Source organism: Labrus mixtus, chromosome 22 (genome assembly GCF_963584025.1).
Source record: "Labrus mixtus chromosome 22, fLabMix1.1, whole genome shotgun sequence".
Classification (NCBI taxonomy): Eukaryota; Metazoa; Chordata; class Actinopteri; order Labriformes; family Labridae; genus Labrus; species Labrus mixtus.
Window position 1 is genome coordinate 8,606,064 of NC_083633.1, and position 22,984 is coordinate 8,629,047.

At 45.8% G+C, this 22,984-nt stretch overlaps 2 long non-coding RNA genes across 2 annotated transcripts in view; one reads left to right on the forward strand and one right to left on the reverse strand.

Moving 5' to 3' along the window:
• Positions 1-22,984, reverse strand: part of LOC132956494 (uncharacterized) — a 47,134-nt gene that overhangs the window by 18,834 nt on the left and 5,316 nt on the right. The gene's annotated exons all lie outside the window — the stretch shown is intronic.
• The window catches only part of LOC132956491 (uncharacterized), an 89,673-nt gene continuing 85,870 nt past the window's right edge, over positions 19,182-22,984 (forward strand). The window contains exon 1 of the long non-coding RNA XR_009666035.1: positions 19,182-19,198. This is a non-coding gene — a long non-coding RNA (uncharacterized LOC132956491). The remainder of the gene's footprint in view (positions 19,199-22,984) is intronic.

Below are 22,984 nucleotides of genomic sequence, written 5' to 3' on the forward strand. Positions count from 1 at the left end.
GAAAAGGTCTGAGGAGCTCCTGCTTTAAGAAAAAGTTTCATTGTGAGAGTTTTGGTTTCCTCCTAAATAAAAAAGGAAATGTGCTCCGGGAGAATTTTTTTTTTTCTTTCTGTTTAGCATCATGAAGAATCTAAAGGAGCTCTTAAATTCTCCCTCAGGTACATTTTCATCTCTAAACATGTTTAATTATGCATGAAATCCCTGAAGCTAACGAGACCTACATCGTCTCTGCTCTTCTTCATCCTAATAAGAGCGGTTTATTTAGCATACAAATTGTTTTCTTCTGTATTTTCTTTTAAAATACATTTATATATTTATGTAGGGGCGGCAGTAGCTCAGTCTGCAGGGAACCAGAGGGTCGCTGGTTCATGTCCTGGTGCGGACCAAATTTTGGTCTAGTAGCTGGAGAGGTGCCTGACCAGCTGCATCACTATGTGGTACAGGAAGTGCACCGCCCACAACCGCAAGACCCTGCAACGCATAGTGAAGACATCAGGAGACATCCTCTGCATCTCTCTTCCCTCGCTCCTGGACATCTACAACACCCGCCTCACCTGAGAAGCATCCAGCCATCAATCACACAGACTCTTCAGCCTCCCGCCATCGGAGAGACGGTACCTGAGCCTCCGAGCCAGATCCACCAGACTAATGAAGCATTTCATCTCTCTTTGGATTTGGACTGCAGTGCCCATTTTAAACACGAGGTGGCAGAGTTACATATTGCTCCTTTAAAGGTTCATGTTTCTAATTAGCATGTCACTCAGAGAGTTTCTTTTTTGTGCCTTTAATTGAGAGATAGGACCGTGGATAGATTCGGAAATCAGGGAGCGAGAGAGAGTAGGGAATGACATGCGGGAAAGGAGCCACAGGTGGGATTCGAGCCTGGGCCGCCCGCTTGGAGGAGCAAAGCCTTCATACATGGGGCTCGCGCACTAACCCCTGCGCCACCAGCGCCCCACTCAGAGAGTTTCTGTTCTGGTTCTTTTCTTTAGAAATACAGAAAAAACATTTACACTTCATCACCACTTGAGTTTCATGAGTTTGATCTGTTTTTTGTCTCATATTATGACTGACAGTTAATCTGAGCAGTAAAGTAGCAGCAGAATCACTTAACACAGAATCCTCACTGCCAAATCTGCACACAGAGTCTCAGACGGTAAGAAACATTCAAACTGTTTAGGAATGTGAAACACGTTTCTTTGCATCAAATCTTTAACTTTCTGTTTGGATGCAATTTCTGGTTTCTGTTATTGTTGCATAAAACATTTCAGTGTTTCTGTAAATTGGACTAAATTAATTTCCACCTCATTGCTTTCCAAACTTCTCACAGATGGACTGAAGCGGAAAAAATAAAGCCAGCTGGCATTTAGAGAAATGTAGATTAATGCATGAGCCTGTTCCTGAGTTTGCTGCAAAACATCGAATACTTCTGCAGAGCTGCAGCACATCCTTCTCATCTTCAGAGCCGACGTCAACGCTAATGAAGACGCACAACTTCTCCATGCTGTGCCTCTTAAAGTACTCATTAAGTTAAACTGGGAGGTGTAAGGTAAAAGGTTTGAATATAACACACACGGGCAAATAAGGAAGTGTAAGCTTATGAGGAAAAGTCTTTTTAGACCCAATGGCATCACGAGGCACGACAATACCAGCTTCAACCACCATGTAATATTCTCTTCACCGGCTGGCACTCTTCCTTGGGCTTGCTAGAATAAATTAGCATAAATTAGCTGAAAACGACAAAACAACAACATCCACAGTCAGTGCAGTGATTTACAGTTCTCCACCTCAGATATCAAGTCATGTGGAATTCATATGAAGGAAGAGAAACATGACAAAGCGTGTCTGCCTATAAGCTTTAAATACGACAGAGTGAATAATCTCACCTGTTGAGATGGGCGAGAAAAACCTGTGCTAAGGATGCTAACTTTAGCCAACAGTAGCTCAAGCAGACTTGAACATCAAACACTTTCTCGGGCCACAACTCGTCGTGCAGTCACGGCGTCTTCATCCCGATGTATCGGATCAAATTGAGTTGTGTATTTTCAAGAATCGTATCGTAGCTCTGATCAGATATAGAACGGATAGAGGCACAAAAAGGTGAAGAAACAGAAGATATAGACCAATGAGTTCGAGTTCTACAATATGAAGAGAGAGAGAGAGTGAGAGAGAGTACCAAGAGGACGGGATGAAGCTCATAGGGTCGATGTTCTCAGATGGAGAGAGAACTGAATCCACTGATTACGCTGCAGGAAGATTACTCTCACCCTAACCCTCGTGTGAAAGAAAGAAAAGTCCTGAAGGTTGGTTTTCTTGCGCTCCTTCTTGTGTTGCAATCACATGAATATTACATGAAACAATCTTCCTTATTCATCTTTAGTCCCAAGGTGTTTTGTTGTTTCGTTGTCCTTGGTGCCAAGCGGTGCAACGTTTCCCCGTGGTTTGGTGAGAGGAGGAGGGCGAGGACGCGGTGGGGAACATTGGGTGCATTTGAATCGAGAAATCAGAAGAGGAAAAAAAAATCCTCCGCTCCTCCGTTTATTTTAAACCGTGAAGAATGATGACAAAACTTTTAGGAAGAAGTTGGAAGTAAAAAATAAATGTTGCAGGAACTGAACAAATTGCAGATTTAGTCATTTCTCATTCTGCTCCAGGTCGGATGAGTTTCATCCGTTAAACACACTCCATGAAAACATCCAGAATAACATGGTGTAAACTCAGGGTTGGTAATTTCCTCCAGATCCACTTTTTAAGATTCTGGTTGAAATTGTCTTTAGGTCCTGACAGAAATCAATAACTCATGTTCTCTGAAAAAGGAACTTAGAAAATCTGTCATCTGTATCAGTTGTAATCCTGTAAAAACTTCAACCAATGTCTGCCACGAGGTACCAATCTGATGGACCAATCAGACGCCTCCCTGTCTCCCTACTCGCTCTCGACCTCTTGTGTGCTCTAGCCCACACTCAAAGCGTTTCACCGATGACGGAGTTTATACTGTGAGTTTACTTACCGCTGAATGAGACGTGAGACGACGTAGTTTCTACACAATGCAAGAGATGAGCTGAGGTCCGCTTCTGGAGTGAGGGGGCGTGGCTTTAGAGGGAGCACAGAGGGAATGCTACTTTCAAAATCATGCTAGTTTTTGAAATTGACCAACCCTGCCTTTAACTGTTTCTTTTCTACTGAAGTTTGAATCAGTGTCGCTGCTCTGTGAATCAGACGGGAACCTTATCATCAAACCTGGAACCAGTAATGACTTTTATCCTCCAGGCTCCTGTAGAAAATGTCTTCTAATCAGAAAGAGTTGGAGCAAAGATCACTCAGACTTTTTGTTCCGCCTCTGAGGGACGAGGACGCCAGCTGGAAGGATGATTATGATGCCGCATAAATTCAGATTCATCTCACTGATTAGCTGTTTGTTCCTTGTTAAGCACTTAAAAACTTTATTTACTCATTAAGTTTTACAGCTCAAACTCGGTGCAGACTCATGAGTAAGCACCGTGTCAGCTTTTCTTTAGTGAGTCACATCGTGCGATCATTCAATAAAAAGTCTTCATCGTCTTTGTGTGAGCTTCTTCCCTCTGCAGAACATCACCACTTATTCTCCCCCGTAAATGTCTTTTGTCTCTACCAGCGTCTCGGCCCTCTGAATGGTTGATCGGGGAATATCGTCTTTTGTAAACGGAGATGAACACAGCTCATCTCGCTGCCTCTCACGCACTCAGAGTCGCAGCTCAGTCATCGATCCCCCTGATCAAGAGTGTGGTCGCAGTTTTACAAATCAGCAGCCATTTGTTTCCTCCACTTCTTCTTCAGCAAAGTTCAAACCCCACATGAGTTCTTGAGGAAGTGGTGAGGATAACAGTCTCTGCAGAGATGACTCACGTGATCCGAGTGAGAGAGAGAGGGAGAAGGAGAAGAGGGAGAGTCTGTGAACAGGCAGCAGGTGAAAGCAGCACCTCAGGGTGGAGCTGAAACACCTCTGTGATAATAAGATCTGACATGAAGGTCCACTGACCCCCATCAGACCTCCTCACGGGCTGCACGTCCTTCTGCTGAGAAGTTCACCAAGATGGAAAGTAACTTTTGTCAGGTTTGAGATGTTAAAGCCAAAAAGTAACTTCAACCAGAAACTAAATATAAAACAAGCAGCAGCTCAATCTTTGTGTCTCTCAAGATGAGCGGCGGACACACTAACTGATCTGCTCATCTGTCCACTGCTTTTTGGTACACGTCCCTGGTTTCTTACGGATAGCGTTCAAACCGAACTCTGATGCACTTGGAAGCGAGCTGAGGCCCCCGTTTTCTTCACCAGAGTTTGTTTTTGCGTTCACACGACCCCATAACCAAATTAACTGAACAGCAAAGTTCACAAGAGTTCGTTTCAAACGTACCAAACAGCTCAGGTGGGAATGAACCCTCAAATGAAGACATATTTGCTGCTGCGAAAAATTTGGATTGTAGTGCCTTCGCCTCTTCTAGGGTGGCGTTACCCAGCGAGCTCGCAAGCTGCCATGTGTTGGAAATTCGTGGAAACTTAAATAAGGATTTGCTAGCTTGACATTGGGACAATAAGAGGCTACAGTGACATCCGCTACTTGACTTGCCACTTTGTTTAAGAAAAGTTTCAGGTTGCTTCTTTCAGCTGGAGACCCAGACGTTCTTCTCCACCGCCTTTGCCGACTTTGTTTTCCTCCGACGTGTTGAACTCAAAGAGTGAAAAGGATGTGCAGGATCAGTCAGTCAGTGTACCATCACATATGACTGAAGACTCCAGGTGATGTCAGCATGTCTCTACAGACTTCTCAGTTTGAGAAGAGAGCGACGTTCACCGAGGTAAGACCGGGGACATGTAAACACAGCCTGTGCGACCACCCGGCCTGCTCATCACACACACACACACAAACACATCATCTGCATAAAGACACACACGGCAACCTTTCGCCTACCCGGCACATCAAAGAGGAGTAAAAAAGTTGCAGGTAGAGAGTCCGCGCACCGCTGGAGCCTCGACTGTGAGGAGATTACGTGTCGTGAATTTGAATCTTTGAGCCCTGGCAGAATGTGTCACTTTCTTTCTTCTCTGCAGGATTTTTCAAACACTTCTGTGAGACGCACAACAGAGGACGAGTCCCACGAGGAGAGAAAGATCCCATCCTCACCTACACACACACACACACACACACACACACAGACAAACAAACACACACAAACACGGCTGGCGTCACTCATTTTAAGATCTATCGTAACAACTCTTCTGCCTGTGAATACACTTTTCAGACTCCCCCCCCCCCCCCCCCCCCCCCCCCGTACGTTCATACCGTTTCTACAACGCCGTAATATTGGCGTCCCAGTTTGCGAGGTCACATTGCGTTTTGCCATTGCAGAAGCCCAGCTCCACATACACACACACACACACACACACACACACACACAGCGCTGCGCTCCTCCGCTGGCTCAGCTGATCCTGTCTCTCCTCTGTAACGCCTCCTCTACATTCAGAGTAGGCGAAACAAGCCTCCAGAGTTGCTGCTGGATCTCACAAAAGAGACGCAGGAGGATTTGAATCGATTTGTTTCTACGCCAGAAGTTAAGGCAGAGCAGCCGCCCGCGTTGCGTCAAACACCGTTTACTAACATCAATGATGCAAACGGTTGCGATTGGTCGCCACTCTTCAGGCTGAGTTTGAGGATGTCCCTGCTGCCAAGCTCCACAATCATACGGAGAAGCTTCCCAGATCAAACCGGGTCCTCGTACATGCAGAACACTTCATGCTCGAGTACTGAAATATAAAAAGGTCTTCTTAAACACCTCACCTAACTCTCTCAACCTCCTCTTCATGAAGTCAGTGTCAGCTTATTTGGGTCTTTATCCCCTCTAAATGCACATCGTAGCAGATCGTTATTAAAGGCTGCAGAGTGGAGAATTAACTTCCTGAATTGAGGTCGAGTAAAGCAGACGCCGTCGATGATCTCAGCGTGCGGCGACGGCTCCAGAGGTTCCATTCTGTAAGCGTAATGTGTTTCTCTTCTGGCTCTCAGCGGAGGAAAATGACATTTCAATCCTACAGTGAATGTGTTTCACACACAGCGCGTCAGGTATCATTTCCTCACATGATTGAAAATGATGACTGGGAGTGTGTGTTCATGAGTGTGTGGTTCATACAGAACATGAGACTTTATGTGATTAACTCTCAGACACTCTGAACTTAAGGAAGATGTGATGACAGCTGAATAACAAAAAAAAACTTCAGGCTGTGATTCATTTGAAAGATGCAACACGTATTCATCAGGCTCGCACAGAATCAGAGGTGTCAACTCTTTCACTCTCCATTTTTCTTAAAGCTCCTGTCTGAGGTGATTATGGCGCCTCCTGTTGGCAAAGAGGTGTATCTTATCCTTTGGAGTATTGAAGAAGAAGAGCAGCTTGTGTAACTATGGCAACAATACAAGTCTTTATAACGCCTCATGAAGACAAACCACACCGCCAGCTGACCACGTCCATCGTCCTCCATGTTTTTTTTTTCTGAAGTCACGTTTGATCAAGTGAGATTTTGTGAGATCTCGTGTCTGTGGAACCGCTACGTCCAACAGCAGGTGTGTGTGGTCTCGTGGTCAGGATGAGTTGTCTAGTGTGTGTGTTCAGAGGAATATGAGGTTTAACATTCGTTCTAAAGGCTCGCATCGGGGGGGTTGGTGGCGCAGTGGTTGGAGCGAGCGCCCCATGTGTGGTGGCTGTGGTCCTCCAAGGTTCAAATCCCACCTGCAGCTCCTTTCCTGCATGTCATTCCCCACTCTCTCTCTCTCCCTGAATCTATCCACTGTCCTATCTCTCCAATAAAAGCACAAAATGCCCAAAAATAATTCTTCAAAAAAAATTATATATTAAAATGACGAGCATCCCGAAATGTCTTGGCCTTGTCTCGGTCTCGGAGCACTCTGGTCTGTCTTGGTCTCGGTTAGTGTGGTCTTGACTACAAAACTTCTTCAAAAACAGATTTTGTCCCTAAACTTTCCTTACCGTCCATTGCATTTTGCTGTCAGCATTTTTCCACTTCTGCTGTAAATCATCCTTTTCTGAATTCTTCCAAATAACCACACAGTCTAAATACAGTGTGTGTGTGTGTGTGTGTGCGTCTACATTTTTTACAGACTGACTCATCACCTTCCCGTCCTCCATCTATCAGCTCGGAGCTCTCGACATCAACAACTCCTCGTCTCTCAACGAGCTCGTCAAATCTCCCAGAGTGCCGCACAGTTTGAAATCCAGAGTTCAAGCAGACTGATCCGTCGCCATCAGAGCCTCTCATCCACATCTATCCGTCCAATTAGAGGGTCCGTGTATGGCCCGCAGACAGTCACGGGGGTCTATTAGGACTCCTGAGGATCCTCCTCTGTAGGATGACGAGGAGCTAATGAATAAATTAGCTCAAAGGAAAAAAAACCTGCTGCATGAGCAGAGCGGGTAGGACGATGCAGGGCGGTGCTGTGAGAGGGAAATTAGCCGCATAACTGGCAGATTGAAAAAGATAACTCCTGACAGACACCCCGGTGAAGTCGGAAGGCTGTAATTCTTTCATTTAGATCTCAGGTCAGACCAGGAGCACAACTCCATTAATCTTCTGACCAATTTAATTAGAGGCGCGCTGACAGCAGGGGCTCCGGGAGGACGCGGCATTATTGCAGAGACTAATGATGATTCGGAGTTATGCAGAAATGTTGCCGGAGCAAAGTGCAGCTCTGACCCTGCAACGAGATAAAGACGCTGAGCGGTCCAAGGTGAAACATGTCGGCATGTATTCTTTGAGGAGGACATTTTCAAATGTTCTTCTTACACTCCTCACCGATTCACCGTTGAAGAACCTTGATCTTTCGCTGTGCCTCCGCTCATCGCTCAGTGATTCAGATATTCTGAAGTTTTAATCGTCATTTCAGAGGATATCTGCGAGGACAGGGTCTGAAATACAAAAATGTACAACCTCAAGGATTCAAGATAGGACTGAGAGGAAAACAAGTCAGATGAGACGTTGATTTGACCAATGAGACACTTCTTTAATGATTTCAGCTTTTTCTAAATGGGCTCTGTTCAATTTGAACCTTATTCTCGTTCGGCAAAATAACTTCATTTCGCAGCAAGATTTGAAGGACTACGTTTGAAACGGAGCAGGGACAGAGTGATAGAGATGATCTGAAACGTCGAGATAGAACTCCTGATGTAACCCCTGCTGTGATGAAAGCTTAATTTGATAAATAAGAAAGACAAAAAGCAGAGGAGGGAAAGTGAAAGATGAGGAAAGGACAGACACGATGAGGATGAGATAAACGGGAGAGATTCGAGATTAGGAGCAATTTGTCAGCATCAAAGACAAAATGAATATCAATCATGCAGGACGAGGGAGACGTCTCCTTCAAGGGTGAGACTGATAAACAGTAGAAGAGTGGAAGAATGCTAAAATGCTACATGCTAATCCCGTGAGTTTGGGACACATCACGGACGGTGACACACGCTGCGTTTCAAGGGTACACAAAGTGAAAGAGACGAACGCAAATCTGCATGAGGGAAACCTCTGCAGCTGTGTGTGAACATGAACGCGGTGTGTCATCAATCAGAGGGCTGAACAGCAGCTGCTGAGGCCGCCACAGAGCGCACAACACACTGAGGTGCCGCAGACAGAAACGGCCAATCACAGATCAGCTCGGCAGCTGATCGCCTCTGTCTCTGTCTGAATTAACCTTCAAGAAAAAAAATGTAAACAGCTGCACAGATTAGAACTCATCACGTTCCTCTGTTTTGTTTTATCTCAATGCGACGAGGGATTGCGGGACCCACAACAGCCGTGTTGCGGGTCCTGCATGGGGTCCCTGGTGAACAGACTAACCTATGACTTTTATGTTTTGAGATCAACAGATAGGCGGCTGACTTTGGCTGGAGTCTCATTGATGATACTAAACTCACCACGATGTGCCGGAGTGTCAGCAGCGACGGTGTTGCCTGGGAATCTTTGGGTGTGTCTCACGATTCGATTCAGAATCTAAGTCCTGACCTTGTACGGCTGAACAATCAAAATCACACGGAACGAGTTCAATCAGGACGGAGCACATGTCAGATCTTTGTGTGTCTCAGTTGTCTCATCTCTCTCTCTCTCTCTCTCTCTCTCTCTCTCTCTCTCTCTCTCTCTCTCTCTCTCTCTCTCTCTCTCTCTCTCTCTCTCTCTCTCTCTCTCTCTCTCTCTCTCTCTCTCTCTCTCTCTCTCTCTCTCTCTCTCTCTCTCTCTCTCTCTCTCTCTCTCTCTCTCTCTCTCTCTCTCTCTCTCTCTCTCTCTCTCTCTCTCTCTCTCTCTCTCTCTCTCTCTCTCTCTCTCTCTCTCTATGGTGATTTCGGATGTCAAACATGTCAGAAATACATCTGACAGTTTCGGGAGCGGCAGATTGGCCCGCGTATCCTCCTGTACACTGCACGACAGACAGCTCAGATCAAGCTGAAATACTTCAAAGTCAGTCGTGTGTCTCAAAGACGGGACCAGAAACGGGCCTCCCTTCACAGAATGTCCCCTGTCCTTAGTCTTTCAGGTGCCCAAGGTAAACACTCTGACGTTGCTCACCGACAGCAGCAGCAGATTCAGGGACACAATCAGGAGTCGCTTGAAAATCCATTTCATGTTCCACAGAGGGGACATCTGGCATCACGAACGTTCAGAGCCGTGTCCCCCCCCTGAGACGAGCACTGATGTTGACATATTCTGTTTTAAAAGCCTCTGTGTGCCGCGTCAGCGCTCCTCCTGCGGCACAATGGATCATAAACTCACTCCCAACATCTATATGCATGAGCCGCGCTCGCTTGCTTTGAAGCGAGCCGGGCGCTGCAGTTGTTTGTACGAGCAGATTACTTTTTTTATTTGACGTTCTCGTGCAAAACGCTGCATTTGAATAAAATGCGTCCTCACATGGAATAATTAGAGGCGTTTAAACTGAACATACTTGAAAGCAGATTCTTTGCGCATCAGTGGGCGATTATTGGACACTTAGCAGCGTCTGATGGGATACGTACTTCTGATGTGGGACGCTCTTGATCACATTCTCTGTTCCTGAAGGCGTGTTTGTGCTTAGTAATGGAAAACGCAGGCTTCAAACAGATGGTGGAATCACAAAATCCATGAATTAACAAGAAAAGAAGTGAAAACAGGCTGAAATAAAACAATGAACAGACTTTCCTCTGCAGAGAGCTTTTTCAGCTCAATGTCACGTCAAACTGCTCAGGTCTCTTTAGGGGTCAGAGGGGGGCCAGCGGGGGGACGAGTTTGGACACGCACCCATCAGACAGAGTCCCTGATTGACGTTCAGTAGCCCACGTTGGTAGCCCATGTGACTGCTCTCACAGGGTTGTTATGGTTCCTGTGAGTACAGCGTTAGCATTAGCATTATGGGCGACGTGGGCGATGTAGACCTGCTGACTGTCACCCAGTAACGGCTCGTAAAGGGTTGGCATTTCGTTGTGTTCGGTAATGCCGCTTCTCTGTTCACGCTCATCTCGTCTGCACCGTACCGCTAACATCCCGCCAACGCGTCATCCTGCAAACTGGACATCCTGTTAACGTTACATCCAGCTCATGTTAAAGACAGCTAACGTTCCAACCAAGGGGAGCGAGCGGCGCCGTGGTGAAGGACAGCCATGTGCACGCACTATGTGGAAATTGGTAGTAGGACACACACACACACACACACACACACACACACACACACACACACACAGACACACACACACACAGGTCACAAAGACACACACAGGCCAATTATGATTAAAAAGAGCTTACACATGCTAAGGTTAATCTTCAAGTCAAATTCTTTCAGACCCATTTTTCTGCACAACCAACCATTTTTTCATGCTATTCTTCTCAAGTTCTAACTTCACGTTTGCAGCCTTTCAGCTTCCTCCTCTCCTCTCCTCTCCTCCCCTCTCCTCTCCTCTCCTCCCCTCCTGTCTCCTCTCCTGTCTCCTCCCCTCTCCTCTCCTCTCCTCCCCTCTCCTCTCCCCTCTCCTCCCCTCTCCCTGTCTCCTCTCCTCTCCTCTCCCTCAGCCTCCCTCAGGTCTTCACAGAGGACCGACTCTGAGCCGGATCATTAATTTATGCCAGCAGTGGAGCCTCTGCAGTAAAAACAGGTGGCAGCGGCTGCAGGAAGATTTATTACATCTCGCTCTGTAAATACCATTAGTCTGTGTGAGCGTTGTGTTATTTCATTTCTCTATCTGTGTGTGTGTGTGTATGTGTGTGTGATCATGTTTGTTTCAGTGTGTGTGTCAAGCAGACAACTTGTTGTTTTGTCGCTCTGTCGTTGGTTTGCATGTTGCATCATTAAACCTGCTAAATGGAAACACACAGAGAGAGAGCGACTGTCACCACAGATCAGAGGGAGAATCTTTGTCCTCCGCTCAAACAGAAACTCGTTATGTGTGGAGCGGCGTTTTAAAGGATAGTTCTGCCAGCATCACTAACTGTACATTCAACGTGCTGCAGAGGAGGAGGAACACTGGAGGAAACCTCTGGCTGCGTGACAGAGAGGGAGAGTTAACCCCACAGGAAGACGACAGACTCAGCAGCTGTTCGGGCCTCCACACAGCGGCCTGGAGACATGCTGCTGCTGAGGCTGCATGTCACAGACTCACGGTTCTCATACAAACTTAATTCAGCTAAACTATTTCTGGCTCTTTAGTTGACCAAGCTTCTCGTTGACTTAGGTCGACGCTTGTGCACAGACATCGTTTTTTATGCACTACCAACAAACCGATGTAGTTCAGAGTTGCTAAAACGACCTTGGTGTCAAGTGTTTTTTGATGCCGCGCTCTCAGAAATTAAACTTTTAGAACAACATCACACTCGTCAATGTCACTTCTCGCTCTCCTACCAATCAGAATCAAGAAGGGGCGGGACTTCCGATATCAGCTTTGTCATCAGCAATGGCGGAGGAGACGCCGACTGCGTCAGAGGGAATCAGTTTCCAGGCGTAGAGCGGCTGCTGATGTCAGGACATGACTCCGCCTCTCTTCATAATTCCACATATTTAACTACGACCGCTACGGGAGATGCTCAAACATTTTAGAATGGCCACAGAAGAGTTGAACTACCAATGAAACACGTTCCGCTCTAAAACTGCGGTGACAGGTCAAGAGAAAAATCCCCGCTGATCTGGAGCAGCGGTAAAGTGAGGGAAAGGTGCATTCATGATGCCGAACAAAACAAGTCATCTGGATCCGCGCGTCCATCGCCTTGTTCACATAAAAAGAGGAGAACATGAACAGTCAGGTGATTAGCCTACCTGAGCTAATGTGTTTCAATCCTGTGAAAAGGTTTCGGTAATAAATATTTCGTAGATGAATTAAAAAAAAACAATGTCGCCCATCAAGGTGCAACAAGTGAAATCTGCTCCTGCGACGCTGATGAATGGAGAAGAGCTGGCAGCGTCAAACACAGGGGGCTCAGCAGAGAATTAATACCTGCTGACACGAGCGTCCCCCTCGGAGGGAGACTCCCCGTGTGTCTGAGACGGATGAGAGGGAGCAGCGGGTGAGGCCTGGAGGAGAGGATAAGAGAGAGGAGAGGGAGACTGAGGGGGGGAGGGGGGGGGGTCTTGTTGAACACGACCTCTCTGCTCTCTTTGTTCTAATAAAAGGATGTTTTCCTCCCCGAGGAGCAGAGCCGATAAAAAACACACTAAACCCTGTTTCTGCTGAAATGTCTAACCTGAGTTACACCGACTCCGGTCCTGATGTCGGCTTGACAACACACACTCATTTCTCTTCCTGACACTCTTATTCAAACCAGTCAAATGCAGGTGTGTGTGTGTGTGTGTGTGTGTGTGAATCATGACAAACTTTTTCATCATAGCGCTGCACGTACGCTCAGACTCCTCTTAAAATATCAGTATAGTGTTTAACCTTTCTACTAGTACTAGTCTCGAGTGTCCCGCGTTGCTGATTTCTCCTTTAAACACGCGGTTTATAAATCCCACCACCAGGGGGCTCTCAAGCAAAACAATAACAGAACATGACGTCGAGGCCGGCGGTCAATCATGGGAGTGATTCTCTCTGCTAATCTGCCCATCACCCCGATGAAAACACACTCTAAGTTGACCGGAGTCATGACGACCGGGTGAAACCGACCTGAGGAAGAGTTGTATGTTTACAGACGAGCTAATGTATACGAGTATAATTTACATGACGTTTTTTTTTAATTACAGCAGCACACACAGAGACAGTACGGCAGCTTTCAGGAGCAGCTCACGCTTCCTTATGCAGCGGCCTGTGACGTAGCATCCCTTGTTTCCACGGCAACGATAAACATGTCGTACCTGTCACACTAATAAACATTTTCATTACTTCATTTTACTGTATGAGCCTCAAACCAACAGCCTGTTGACAATCCAGAAGGATCCACTTTTTTTTAATTATGTAAGTCTGAACTTGATCAGGAGGACATCAGAGTGCAGCTCTCTTTTTCTTTACAATATCACCTGCTGACGAGAACACCTGTTCAGAGCGCACAGACGTTCCTGGTACACACAGATATCTGTCTGTGTGTATCTGTGTGTCCAGATGGATGCGCATGTGTCTCTTGCATGCACCAGAGAGCCTGTGAGTTTGGATATTTACGTTTGTGTTTAAATGTTGAAGATGCTTTTCGGTTACCACTGTTATCTCATGGAAATGTGGATCTATGACGCTGAAGGGAAAGTTTTCTGCAGAGAGTTTAAGTTCACTTCAAGTTCATTGCGATATTGTTCTGAAATGAAGCAGAACAAACGTCTTGTCTGAAAGGTAAGAAATCAATCGAAGAACTTCAGATTTCCTTTTTAAAATGTTCAGAAAGGACGAGTCGATTTCTGTTTAATGAGCTGAAAATTCTACCACTGTGTTATATTTTAAAAAGCGAGGCCTGCTCTCTTAAATGATGCACACAAAGTGCTCCCGGTGCAAACATATTTCTTTTAAATTGCAGAGAGCAAAAGTTCGGTCAGTCTCCGCACTTTGTTCCACACTGTCATGTGCGGCTTTAAGGCATGCTCAAACGATCAGACGTCTGCTCCTGAAGGGTTCTGGATCTTGTTGCAGAAAATTTAAGTACAGAGAACCCACAGAGGAGCTCGTTTTGGTCTCCATACCAGAGTCTGACACGTGGATCTATCATCATGTTTTGAGCTGCAGCAGAGGTGATGAGAGGAGGAGGAGGAGGAGGAGGAGGAAGAGGAGGAGAGGGAAGAGTGAGGAGGAGGAGGAGGAGGAGGAGGAGGAGGAGGAGGGAACAGTGAGGAGGAGGAGGAGGAAGAGGAAAAGGAGGGGGAGAGGGTAGAGTGAGGAGGATGAGGAAGAGGAAGAGGAGGAAGAGGAGAAGGAGGAAGAGGAGGAGTAGGGAGGAGGAAGAGGAGGAGGAGTGAGGAGGAGGAAGAGGGACGAGGAGGAGAAGGAGGAAGAGGAGGAGGAGAGGGTAGAGTGAGGAGTGAGGAGGAGAGGGAAGAGTGAGGAGTGAGGAGGACGAGGAGGAGAAGGAGGACGAGGAGTGAGGAGGAAGAGGAAAGAGCAGGAGGAGGAGGAAGAGGAGGACGAGGAAGAGGAGGAGAAGGAGGAAGAGGAAAGAGCAGGAGGAGGAGTGAGGAGGAGTGAGGAGGAGGAAGAGGAGTGAGGAGGAAGAGGAGTGAGGAGTGAGGAGTGAGGAGGAGGAGGAGGACGAGGAGTGAGGAGGAAGAGGAGGACGAGGAGTGAGGAGGAGGAGGAGGACGAGGAGTGAGGAGGAGGAGGAAGAGGAGTGAGGAGGAGGAGGACGAGGAGGAGGAGTGAGGAGGAGGAGGAGGAAGAGGAGGAGGAGGAAGAGGAGTGAGCAGGAGGAGGAGGGCTGCAGGCAGTGACCTCAGGGAATGTTCCTGTGGGATGTCCTGAGCTGTAATTATTTCATGGCCAGCTCACCCAAATGAAAAGTAGAAGAGAAATCTGGACTTAAAAGAGAGAGCAGCTCCGTCAGAGTGAAGGTGCAGATTGTTTCTCTCCACATTCACACTGAACCAGAGCGGACTGCTCAGAGCAACATGACTTTATGAAGTGTTTGTGTCTGAATATCACAAACACAAACATCTTCAAGCATAAATAAACATTCTGCTGCACTTCACCTTCAGATGCAGCCGAGGTGTTTTCATGAAGAACACAAACCGCTCTCCCGCCTTCAGGGCTTTCATGGTAGAGAGTAAGATGAAGACTCGGCGGATTCATGGCTGGTCTTCCTCAGGTCAGACCAGGACTCAGATCTGAGGAGATGTGCCCGGAGCTTTCTGAAGCTCGGCCATTTTCACCTGCTGCTGTTTCTGTTTCTGCCGTCGAACTCTTTTTGAACACGGTTTATCTGCCTAACCTCTCAGCTATAGATGTAAAAAAAAAAGACAAACAGACTCTATAAACCAGATAATGTTGCCTGATTGAATTCCCCAAACCCACAAAACTGACCTCTGACATGTGAGCGTCAGAAAATTCAATCACACCCAAGCTTTGGCTACAATCTGACATTATGTCTAACTGACCTTAGATTATTCAAATCACTGAATAATAATTAACATATTTTTAATTCCCTTGAGTCTTCGTCCCCTCTGCTCCCTTCAGAGGAGGTCCGCTCTACATGAACACACCTGAACCAAACAGACAGAATCGGACAGGTGAGCGCGGCGGCCTCTTTGATGTTAAACGACTTACCCTTTTGAAGATCACAGGTGTCACTCTCGTGCGCCACGTGCCGCTCAGGTGGAGGTCTTCACCTGCAGAGCCACTCCAATGTGTCCTTTAATAATCCATCCAGAGAACATCGTTGATCATCAATCAGCTGTTTTTCTTCCTCGGACGACAGAACCGGAAGGAGCTGCTTCCATCGCGGAAAACTTTAAACTCGCGCGGGATTCTTTTTTCAATAACTTTATTTAAAGAACAACAATGAACAAACATTAAAGGTAAACATAGAGAAGCAGCACGTGTTCATTCAATCAAAGAGGGATTCATATTATATAAATATATAAAGTTCACACATTAAAGTATAAATAAGATAATTTAAACAATATAAACATAAGCTAGCTTGTGATTCGTTGGCAGACAGCGGCACATCTGAGAGGGACGATGTGATTGGTTAGTTCTTCTGTGGTAACACATCATTTAAAAGAAGTTACACAGACTTAGGCTATAAGCGGAAAAGTTTGATCTGAAATAAAACAACATGTGTCACATTAGCAACCATCAGCGCACATCCTCTGGTTTGATTATCTTCATAACGCTGGGAGGGAAACTCATTTGCAGTTTGAAAACTTCTCTGTCTTCAAATTCCAGTCGTCAGATTTCGATTCTTTAACATTTCTGTTTGAAGTCAGAGCATGAGCGTTCGAATAAAAGGAAGAAATAACTAACTAATATCCTACACAGTCAGATTAATTCAGTGCTCAGGACGTTTTAGCCTAAAACTGATGTCTCCCTCTCTCTCTGGGGTCCCGATCGACGGAGTCTCTTCATCTCACGTCTAACTGCCGGAGGAGTGAGCTGAATTTCATCCGCGGCATCATCTGAGTTTGACTTCTCCCGTTTCACCGATGGAATCGATGCTGATTAATTCAGTGTCGAGGAGCAGGAGGAGATGGAAGGCATTTGACTCATGACGGATCATTGATTTGAAGGTGCAGACGACACCGGCAGAGAGAGAGAGTGTGAGTGAGTGTGAGGGCGTTTTTTTTTTAACGTGCAGACACAGTAAAGGTGGCGAGCTAAGGGGGAAGACGACAGTCATCTCCTCACCAGAACTGTGGGCAAATCAACACAGAATTTATTTCCATGTTGTCAGTAAACAAATTTCTTTATCAGTCTTACCCCAACAGTACCAGGTCCCAGTTTGGTGACCTGTTAACTAGGATCAGTACCAGGTCCCAGTTTGATGACCTGTTAACTAGGATCAGTACCAGGTCCCAGTTTTTTCTTTGATTGCGTTCTGTACAAGCGGCAACCTCCAGTCTTGAAAAAGGAAGCTAATGCAGAAATGCAAAGTCCTGCAGTTCTTAGAGTGTCCACTAGAGGCTGGCTCCATGAACACAAGAAGTCACATACACACAACAGGCAAAAAAGCCATTTTTACATCATAAATTAACATGTTTACAGCCTGGAAAAAAAAAAAAAAAAGGTCTGATTAGTTATTGTCATTACTGGCACACACTGTACCAGTTGACAGGCGGTCGCAGTGTAACCGTTTGTCAGGACCCGCCTCAGCTCCAGCTCTCAGCCTGTCGTTAGGTTGACTGAAAGTTAGGCTGAGTCAGCATTTCCAGCATGGAGACCACCATCGATGGGACTCCAGCGCCCCCTGCAGGATCAGACAGGTGACATCACTCAGGCTTCGTCCTTTCATATATTTACAGTCTGTGGTTCTGTTTCAGCTGCAGAGCTCCTGTCCATCTGTCTCCACTGAGTAACACTAAAGTCATCTGAAATCTGTCTGGCTGCAGCGCCATGAACCCAAAATAATGAGATGTGACTGATTTAATGACGGCATGCTGATTTGTAAAAGTTAATATCCATGATTTGTCAGGTGAGGAGAAAAAATGTAACATCTCTTAAAAGGACTTTGATCATTCAGCTTGCTCCCCCGAGGACGAAGTTAAAACTCTTTGATCTGGTCGTTTCATTTTAGAAAACCTTCTCGAGCTCTGAGAGTGAACCCTGCTCATCTCGGCACCATGCTCCCTTTTTGAATCGATCATTAAATCATCAGTCATATCCTGATAAATAAATATGAGCTGCCTGCACCCTCCGCTCCGTGCCAGCTCTGTGTTTTCTGCAGCACAGTTCAGCTGATCATCCGTCTCACATTAATATTCGTCAGCTGTGCTCGACTGAATCCCAAAACGATTTCAGCTGTGAGAAAAATGCAATTACAAATTCTGATTCTGCTGTTATAGAAATTCAACTGTGAATTTAACTTTGAAGGAAGGAATGAGATGGAATCCTTTTCATTTATCCAGTGCTATGTTTATTGTTTGTGTGTGTGTGTGTGTGTGTGTGTGTGATTAAACAACACAGGTATTCCTCTTAGTCTCAGGTCTAGAGGTGATGCATTTTGACCTGCATGAACTTTTAAACGTGCACATTTAACACACGAGCATTTGCACCCAAACGTATTCCTGCACCAATAAATATTCGGTTGCACTGCACCGGTGTTGTGACTGTTTTTGCTTCTCTTTTTTTTGTGGTCATGATTTTGCATTTTGAGAATAAAACCTTGATGTCGTGCAAAAAGGAGAAAAGTCCAGAAATCAATCTTTCATTATCATTTCCATAAAAAAAAAGAACAAGTTTAAAGATACTGTTTTTACACTTTGAATCTCCTGATTCTCAAAATGCGACGTCTTCCTTGTGATTTGTTTTTGTAGCGATGGCTTCCCAAACTGTTACAGTTTCACTAACAGCTGGACCCAAGTGCAGAAGAGACAAGTGTGAAACTGTAAACTTCTCTATCCAAAATGGCCGACTCCCTAGCGCTGTTGGTGAGCAGACGATCCGGTGACGAGTGGACGAAAGAGCGGGATTTTTAAACACTGCAGACAGACGGACACAATGGGGAAACACAAGAAAACACAGGAAAGCTGAGGTTGCAGAACCTAAACATTAATTCATTTACCAACTTCTCAACATTTTTCTCCATCTTGAACTTATTATTTATTTATTTATTGTCCATGCAGTATTCACCGCTATGCAAACGTAGACTTCTGTAGATGAGATTTAACCGGGTAACAAAAGTAGCAACGTGTCGTTCACTTCACGTTGATCTTCTGAAGCTGAAAGCAGCGCAGGTGAACAACCCGGTGTGTCATACCTCCACATCTCTAATCTGTATCTGGTGAGTGAAACAGAGACGGGAAGACGGACGGTCTGGAGAATATTTGAAAGAGCTGGAGAGAGGATGACATATGTACACCGTACAAGGAAAGACAATCCCTTACATCGATTAATCCTCGCTGCAGCGGTCACTGCTAAACGAGGGATAAGCGATCGCTCTGCCGGTTCTCACACGACGTGACTAATGAAGGGTCAGAGACTCAGTGTGCAACGCGGCGAGCCAGCAGTGAAACACGGCAGAGATGATTCGTCATTGAGACTAAGTGGCTTAAAAATCACAATCACACACACACACAGAACAGTGCGTGCACTGTCCTCGGAGACAGTAATGACATTAGTCACAAGTCTTAATCCTGCCGTGATCTGGTTAAGATTCTCCTGTGGTGGTATCTGATCAAACATGGTGGATGGATGAGGAAATATTCTGATGAACATCACGGGTGTTCTTTGGACGTACACAAACGGAGAATCAGTGAATGTCTGCCCCATTTAAATCTTTGATTCACAGTGAATCGAAATTGAAATTGCACTTAGTCTCTACAACAACAATCATCAGAAACGGGGAGAAACTCAAGCGGCCCAAGCTTCAGTCCTGTGGATTCAAACGTACTTCTTCTGATTTTCCTGAAGAGAACAACCTCCTGTTGCTGAGAAATAGAGCGAGGCGGTTTCCAGCTGATCAGAGTCAGAATCACAACATCACATGAAAATGATCTAATCTCCATTTTGGTTCAGTTTGTCGACATCCTCCTCTGTCACCATCTTTTATTCATCGGCTGTTTTCTCCGCCTCCTCGGATGATTGTGTACTCGCTGCAACGCCGCTGGATTTTAATGATGTGTGCTCAGCGGAGATAGACGAGGTCCGACCGCTCGTGCTCGGCTCTCCTCAGGCTGCGGGGTGGAAACACCAGAGGATGCTGGGAGACGCTGATATGCTGCTTTGCCTCGGGATACAAGAGCAGCTCTTCACAATATGCATATGAAGGCCTGCAGCACATGTTCTGTATTGCACACGAATATTCAGCCGGTGATGAGAAGGAGTCAGCTCGCATACCAGCACTCTGAATCAAGCTGAGATAAGCCGAAGCAATGTGTCTTTTTTTTTTAATTTCCCAGGATTAACGGTGTCATAGCTTCAGTGAAGAGGGAACAAGGAGACACTTAACATGATGTTTGAAGCTTTGATGATCTTTCCAATGCAGTTTTTAGTGTTTGTGATGTGATGGATCTGTTTCCTGAGAGGCTGAAGTTAAGGGGTGGGTAAAAACCAGTTAGCAATGCAATTCAATTTAATGCTTTGGTAGTTCATTCTCCAAACACCTGATCGTATCGCTGTGTTTTAATTTGACTGAGGAAACCTCACCCTGAATGGGACCAAAAGTAACCTTTGAGTCTTGTTGCCTCTGCAGGTTTGAAGCCGCCCTGCACGCAATCAGAGCGACCGTACTCACACCTACGATAAACATCACGTCGACCAGAAGAAGTTTTACAATATTAATCGTTTTTCTTTCTGCCGCCTCTCGTAAGTGACGCTGATTGACGTGAAATTGCACAACGAGCTGTCCCGGTGTATCCTTGAGAAAGACATTTAGCCCCCCAAATTGCTCCTGATGCGTGATGGATAAACTCGTGAACCACTTTGGACCAAAGCGTCCGTCAGATTCTGTAATGTAGAAAATAATAGAGCAGACACAGAGAGAGAGAGCGAGAGAGAGAGGGGGAGAGAGAGAGAGGGCGGTGTTCCCTCCACCGGTTCACATTAAACACTATAATGCTTTATATATGCTTTTTAATTATTTAGAGGAAAAGGAAGTGGAAGCAGGAAAAGAGAAGTAGTGGAAACATGATACATTTGTAGAGGATTGTTCTAACCTCTGCACACATCATCCACGTTGGCTCGCCTCCTCACAGATATTGTACGTGTGAGCCAGAGGGAAAACTTTATTCTACTGCACAAGCACACGTTAAGGACTTAAATCTTCACTTTTATTAGTTGTCACGATTGGCACGGCAGAGATCAGCGAGGTCTACATCTTTGCATCCTATAAGGGACGATAACCTGAACGTGTTCTGAAGGTATATGCAGGATGTGTAAGAAGTAGAAGTAGATTCATTTAGACACATTTTTAGTATATTGTTGAAGGAAATTCAATTTAAAAACCTGAATATCTATAGTTAAAGGTCCAATCAGTGAGATGTGTGGTGACTGAAATGATAAAGTGACCTTACTATATGATCAGACATTAATGAAACATGCTATGTTGAAGTGCTGGCTTCTCTGACAACAATGCAGCAGCCAGTATGTCCTCCTTCTAACTTTAGATTCTGCTCCTGAATGCTCTGGATTTTTTTGGACCAGAGAAGGTAGGCGGTTTTAAGGCACCCCCACACACGGCCGTTTTGGACGCCCCTCGGTTTGCCAGACATGAGAGCAGTTATCAGGTCAAACCAACAGGTGTTGCAGCGATGGAAGCGGGCAAGAGAAGTGGTTCAGCTAGAAGACCGATGCAGAGTTGGCTAAACACTGAAGCTTCAGTGTCCACCACATGGCAACCTGCTTGAGCATTGACTCTAGAGGAGGGGGCGGCGGGAGACAGCTCTCTACAATGTTTAGAATTTGGACTGCAATACCCACTTTAAATACTAGGGGTCAGAGTTACATACTGCTCCTTTAAATGTTATGCTTTCATTTTGTATTTTGTTCTCACGATAAATTTGCTTCACCTCTGTTTGGATATATACCTTCTTTTATTTTGAAAGAAAATAAGAAATTTGTGGTCGACCGAAGGCATGAAACAAGGCGAAAGAATGGTTAAATGTTAAGAAGTATGTGAGGTTGTTGGGCATTTGTCCCACAAAATAATCGGACCATTTAGAGAGCATTTTTCCATGTGCATCACACATTTTGCAACCAATGGGTCCGTGATTCAGACCGGAGCAAACGATCCAAAGGGCGGGAATGCCAGAGTGTCCAAACACAGTCAAACCTCCGTCAGCCGTTCTTTCTCTTCGCTGTCTTTATCCACAGACACGCACGCGTGCACAGCGTTGTTGATGTGTTGCAATCTTTGCAGGTTTCCGTGTCCTTCAGCGTCACAGTAATTCATGTTCTCCTCAGGCCTCATCCTCCCTCCCTCACCACCTTTTCCACCTCTCCTCCTCGTCCTCCTGCTGCAGGCTGACTGATGTGGTCGTGTATGCAGGCTGACACACTCGACGTTGGAGACGCTTTAATATGCAAAAGGCCTCACACCTTCAGGACACAATCGTCTCTGCCCCTCGAGCGCTTCCTCCCACTTCTCTTTCTTTTCTCACCATTTACATTTGCCTCCTCCTCTTCCTCTTCGCCATCCTCTGCTTCTTTGACTCTCCACTCATGCACAGCAGCACCGACCGAAGCATCAGGTCGTAAACACCGGATGTCGTCTGACTTGTGTGCAGGGATCATAAATATCTGTGTCCTTAAAGAGAACGTTGGGGCTCATTTGCATCACATCTTCATTACATCAACATCTCCGTCCTTGTCTAAAAGCTCAGTACAGCATGTCAGTGCGTTTCATGGATGTGATTTAGCACAGCGCCGTGTTCAGTGTTATGTTTGCACTTTTCACTGATTTAAATGGAGGAGAGAAAGCAATGCAGGGCCAGCGATGTCTGCTGACTGGAAGCGTAATGCATGTGTGGGAAAAGGTCTCTGTACTGCCAGTTTACACGACGACAGAGACGGTGCCTTGCTCAACAGTTTGCACTCTGTAACCAGTATTTAAGGTGCTTGTTGTGTAGACAAACAGCCAAAATGCAACAAATTGGTACCTGATGAGCTGGAATCGTCGCGGAAACCGGGCCCAAATAAGAACCAGGGCGATAACAATATGATAATCTGCACATTGTCAGCTCTGCATGAAGATTTAAACCAAAGCCTCGAACACATGCAAACACTAAAAACATCTCTAATTTCTTTTATTGTGCTGTAAGAAACACAGAATGGAGACCGAAGAAACACCCAGGAGAGTAAAGTTTGGATCTGAATGTATGATATGGTGCATGTATGTTGTCATGCTAACACAGAGCTAAGAATAGAAACA